This window comes from Cervus canadensis, chromosome 21, assembly GCF_019320065.1.
Source record: "Cervus canadensis isolate Bull #8, Minnesota chromosome 21, ASM1932006v1, whole genome shotgun sequence".
Lineage (NCBI taxonomy): Eukaryota > Metazoa > Chordata > Mammalia > Artiodactyla > Cervidae > Cervus > Cervus canadensis.
This window is the reverse complement of record NC_057406.1, coordinates 57,989,427-57,995,536: the sequence shown is the minus strand read 5'-3', so window position 1 is coordinate 57,995,536 and position 6,110 is coordinate 57,989,427.

Here is a 6,110-nt window from a genome sequence, read left to right as displayed (position 1 = left end):
ACAGACATTTAGATTGCTTCCATGTCTTGGCTATTGTAAACAGTGCTGCTATGAACATGGGGTGCATGTATCTTTTCAAACTGGAACTTTTTCTTTTCCAAATATATGCCCTGAAGTGTGATTGCTGGATCACATGATAGCTCTATATTTAGTTTTTAAGGGACTTCTGTACTGTTTTCCATAACGACCACACCAATTTACATTCCCAGCAACAGTGTAGGAGGCTTGCCTTTTCTCCACATCATCTCCAATACTGATTGTCTGTAGACTTTTACTTGATGGCCCATCTGATTGGTAGGGGGTGATCCCTTATTGTGGTTTTGATTAGCGTACACACAGGATGAGATGGTTGGATGGCATCACTGACTCATGGAGATGACTTTGAGTAGACTCCAGGAGTTGATGATGGACAGGGAGGCCTGGTGTGCTGTGGACCATGGGGTTGCGAAGAGTCGGACATGACTGAACGACTGAACTGAACTGAACTGAACTGAATAATTAGCAGTGTTCAGCCTCTTTACATATGCTGGTTAGCCATCTGTATATCTTCTTTGCAGAATGTTCTGTAGAGAACTTCAGGCAGTGACTTCTTGATGACAATAGTGGTGATGATGGTGGTGGCAGTGGCAGTGATGACAACACAGTGGATGGAGCATCTGACAATATCAGGTGCCCTTTGAGTTCAGGGTGCACTGAGACCAGTGAAGTTCCCATGAAATTCCCAGTGTTGTGTAGGAACAGAGATTGATTTGGGAAAAATAGAAAGAAAGATGGAAGCAGAAGGCACCAATAGGTCAAGGAACTATGCAGTGTGTCAAGGAGATCAACCAGCCTGGGGCCAACATACAAGGCCTGTTTGACCTTCAATTTCCTCCTCAGTTGGGGATGAAGCTGAACAAGGTATTCTAGGACCATCTGCCTCTTTCCACATTGTGTTCTACAGACTTTAGTTCAGTAAATATGAGCTGATTCACTGAGGCTTCCTTGCATTGATTGATGAGCTCAGCTGGGCTCCGATGCCTGACCTCCTTCTCCATGAGCCTGTCTCCCAGGATCTCACGGAGCACGTCCTCCATGGCTCCTCCTGCCTGCCTGCTGGGCTCCCATCCAGTCATTTCCCTCAGACCCTGGAGGCCTGCAGTCCCCGTGGGACACCCGGGGGAACCCGTGTCATCTGACTTGGGCTGAGCACGGGGATACTCCTCCCCCAGCCCCAGGGACCACAATGGACACGGGCACCCAGGGGTGATTGGGAGCAGAGGGCTGTGTGCAGGTATGAGGCGGGAGGTCAGCTGTAAACACAGGGGCAGAGAGACCGTACACACCTCACCCAGGCTGCCTTCATGTTTCAGCAGGACTCCTGCAGGAGCTTCCAGAACAGTCTTTTTGTGTTTACCTCGGGGCACTGCCCTGCCTCACCTGTCTATTCCCCACACGGGACTAGAATGACTTGATCTTAGCCCTACCTGCTTCCCCTCCTCCACGGCGGCCCATGACTCTGAGCAAAGACACTCAAAGCCTCCCTGCAGCCTAGCCCGCTGGAGCCTGTGGTCCCTCAAAGGCAGAACTGGATGCCAGGCTCACTCGATCCCCAGGAGCAGGACTGAGGGGCTCTGGAAGTGGGCAGGAAGAAGGGAAGGTCCATCCAAGGCCATATTCTGACCTGGTCACCCATCTGGGATTGCACATGCCTGGACCATCTGAGGAGCCCTCATGGATGCCTTAGGCTCCTGCTCTCCATGGAGGAGAAGGGAGCATCTGGGTGTTTGTCTCACCCCCACGGGCCTGCTCCATGGGACACCGACTCTCTGGCTTTCCACGTGTGGAGCATGTGAGCACCTAACTGTCTCCCATGCCTGGAGCCCAGGGCAGGAAGCCAGAGATGAAGGACCTGGAAATAATCCCAGGACATCTCCTAAGTCCCTCCCCACGTGCTGCAGAGCCTTCTCCACACTTTTGTTCAAACCTCCCTCAGAAGACTTTCCTCAATGTCTCTGACTCCCTCTCAGCCCTGTTTTCCTGAGGCTCCAACCGCTCCTCTCATTCCTTCTTGAAGACGTCAGCAGTCATGGTCATCGCCTGCCTGACTTTCAGACATGTGAGTTCATTCCTTCATTAGTTCTTCCTCATTTCCTGGAGAATTCCCATCCTGCACAGACTTCTCCGGGCAGGTTTCAGGCACCGGGTACAGAGCCACTCAGTGTCCCCCCCATTTCCCCCTGAGCCCTTAGAGCTGGACCCCATTGAGCTCACTGCGCGGCTGATGCAACTCCACGGTGATGCGTGTCAGGTGAGAGCCCTGTGGTTCTGAGCAACAGAGACTGAGTCTGGCTAAGTGAGCACAGAAGAGCATGCACTGGGAGGGAAGAAGCCCAGGTCAGAGAATAGAAAGAAGTCCCCAATGTGCACAGTTCAGGGAGGACAGGAAGCAGGACATGTCCCCCTCCAGGATCCCACAGTCTGGTCCCTGAGGTCCCATGAGCAGGGGCTTAGGTCCAAACACCTAGAATCTCAGTGTTTCAAGTGTAATCAAGTTCCCAGGAGACAGAATAACTTGGGCCTGGGGACTGTATCCTTGGACTAATAGCTCAGGCTGGAAGATGAGAAAGATGAATGAGTAACAGGGACCTGAACCCTGGGGGAAAATCTCAGGAAGAGAGGCTCCAGATTTAGTGCTTCCTGGATGCACACGTGCTCTCTTCTCAGCCCAACAGAAATGACTCTCCTCATACTGTTCTGGGTCCAACCACCCCACACACGACAGTAAGTGCCCTGCCCACTCACCCGGCTGGAGACAAACACGAATCATAGGCACCTGCTGCATCTTGCAGTGATGTCAGGGGGGAAGGGCCCCAGCGTGATGCTAGTGCTTCTCCTGCTCCATTGGGCCCCTTTCTCAGTATTCTGCATGTATGTCATATATGTGCAGGAAACAAGGAGGTACAATAGAGACCCTGGCCTCTAGGAACATTGCTCCCTGACACCAGTCTTCACTGGGATCCCACTCCCTGTTCCTCTTTGCTGCGGGGAAATTCATGCCTGCGGATCCTGGGCTTGGCCATCACTGTGTCAGCACCATCACCTGGGTCTCCATCAGGACCTCACTGCCCCTCTGAGAGCAGGTGGTATCACCCCATGGAGAACAGGAGGAAGCCGGGCCCAGAGACAAGGAGAGTGGCTGAGGACCCTGCCTGGGAAGGGCCATCCTGGGGGTGCCCTCTGGGTGCCTTGAGCCTCCTCCCTGATCCATGTTGGGTTGATTGGTAGGGAGAAGTCAGGGTGTCCTGTTCCCAGAGGAAGTGAAGCAAGCCTGTGGTGTTTCTGTAGCACAGCTCATCCTGGGCCCAGGGCAGTGTACCCACCCCCCTGGGAGCCCAGCCCATGCAGCTGTCTGTCCCCACCTGCTGTCCTGTCCCACGTGGGTGAGACGGGCAGGGAGGTGTGCTGCACACATGTGCCCGCCACCCAGGACCTGCGTGCCTCCGGGCAGAGCCTCTGCTGACAGTTTCATGTTTCTCTCATGCCTTGGTGCTGGGCATCTTTAAGATCCTGCTCCCATCTCTCAAAAATGCCTTGAAGTTCACATTAACTTGTTCTTTTCCAAAGGGTGCTATTCTGGACCTCACACTGGTGATGACAGCTGACTCTGGGCAGACCCCTCCCTCCAAAGACAGTGACAGTGTTTCTGAGAGACAGCAGACGTGTTATGACCAACCATTCTTTAACCTGATAATTAAAGAAGCTGTATATTTCATTATGAAAACACTACAACTAACAGTTCAGATTCAGGAAATGGGGTAAAACCTAGAGAAGTAAAATAATTCCCCAGTAAGATTATTGGACATCTCCCTACAGTACAGCTATGTTTTTAGAAGCAAACCTCAAACATCTTGTCATTTCTTCTGTACATACTTTAGTTTATCCCTATATTTTAAAAAGGTCTTTGCTTGGTGGCCAGACCCTAAAGAATCTGCCCACAATGCAGGAGACCCAAGTTCATATCCCTTGGTCGGGAAGACTTCCTGGAGAAGGGAATGGCAACCCACTCCAGTATTCTTGCCTGGAGAACTTCATGGACAGAGGAGTCTGGCTAGCTATAGTCCGTGGCTTCAGAAGGACTTGAACACAACTGAATGACTAACACTTTGAAAATATGTAAGTTCACTCTGCCCATATTATTGAAATTTAGGCTCTTGCAACTTCCTTCATTTTAAATAACACTGCAGTGAACATATTTGTGTATGAAGTTTTCTCCTTATCTTTGAGGCTGTTTTTCTGGGGCTGGGCCCTGCAGATGACATTGTTGGGATAAAGGGAATGAGTGCTTAAAGGCTCCCTGTGTTTGACACATCCACCCCCCACCGCCACCCACCCCAGGTGTCCCTGCAGGCTGATTTTGCTACCAAGGCCTTGGCCAAGGCCACCTATCAGCGCATGTTCCACTGGCTGGTCCTGCACATCAACAAGGCTCTGGAAAAGACCAAGGGCAGGACGTCTTGTTCATCGGGATCCTGGACATCGCTGGCTTCAAGATCTTTGATATGAGCTTCTCTCTCTCGAGCCCCTTCCCTCCTCCCAAGCCTCTGGGGCTGCCTTTTCCAGACATCCCTGGATATCTGCTGGGTGAGGGTTGGGGAATTGTCAGGAGTGTGGCACAGCCCCCTGGGTGAGGGCCACACCTGTAGGCATTGTTGACTTTGTTACTGCCAAAGTTATGGGCACCAAGTGGCAGAGCTGACTGCATACGACCTGGCACACAGCCTCCAGTGGCTGGATCCCAGGGCTTGGACCTTAATTGAACAGGGGTGTCTTGAGCCTGTGGAGGTCCTGGCTTAGAAGAAAGCTGATTCTTCTCGGCAAACTGTGTTGCTTGCACAGAGTGTCTAACAACTGGTTACACTCGGATGCTGGGTTACACCCAGTCTGGGCCCAGCCTCCTCAGCAATGACAGCTGTTGATGAGAGGTTCATCCTGTCACAGCACTGCTCCCAAGCCACTAGTGGCCCTCGTGTGCCATCCTGCACCTGGCCCCACTTTCTTGACTTCCCCTGCTTCACTCCTTACTTTCCTAAGTATGTCGAAGCCCCTCCTACTTTAAACTACCTGTTTAAATAAATACACTTTCTCTAATTACCTAGAGTAATGTACCGGAGTCCCCATGTCCACTGCTATCTTTGTTAGAAATGCATGGGGACAGAGATGCCAGCAGGTAAGATCCCTTCAGGGCCCAGGTTCTGTGTTTCTCTGAAAGTCTGACTCCTTACCTGGCCCGTGCTGGCCACCTCCTGCCCCCCTCTTTCCCTGCACCAGGAGAAGTCCGTCCGCAGAGCATAAGACCAATCCAGGGCCTTGGCTTTTCTCCAGGACTCCGTGCTGGCTGGGGTGGCATGTGGTCAGCGGCCAGCTCTCCTCTTCTAGATCAAGGCCCTGGAGCTTGAGAGCAGCTGTACCGCATGGGCCAGAGCAAGGTCTTCTTTGGGCAGTCCTGCTGGCCCACCTGGATGAGGAGCGGGACCTGAAGATCACAGACGCCATCATTGGCTTCCAGGCCTGATGCAGGGGCTACCCGCCCGGGAAGTGAGTCCTGGGACGCCCACCAGCGGCTCAGGGCCCCCAGCTGGCCTGTGGCGGAGGCCTGAGGAAGCGGGGCCTGGGCGCCCTCACGCAGGCAGGTGTCCCCCGGGGAGGCCCACGTGGCTTTCCCGCCCTCCTGCTTCCTGGGTTTCTGCCTGAGGCTTAAAGTGAGCAGGCGGGAGGGGTGACTGTGCTCAGATTTTCCCTGCAGGAAAAACCCCTGCCTCCCGCTGTCCCTCCCTGTGTCCCTTCTGTAGGGGTGACACCCAGAGCCGGCTGTCCCCAGAGGACCCCGAGCCCGGAAGGGAGGCGCCCTGGTGTCCCGGCGGCTACTGTGGTGGAGGGGCGGACTTGCGCAGGTCAGTGGGCGGGGCGGCTGCCCGTGTGCCCCTGATTCCTCTGTGTCTGAGCTCTGGGGCGTCTGTCCTGGCCTGAGCCCTGAGCCCTGGGAACAGGGTGTCAAATGAATGTTTGCAGGACGTGAGCTGCTGACACTCTCCCACCAAACACAAGTCCCTGAGTTGTTGAAACAAAGC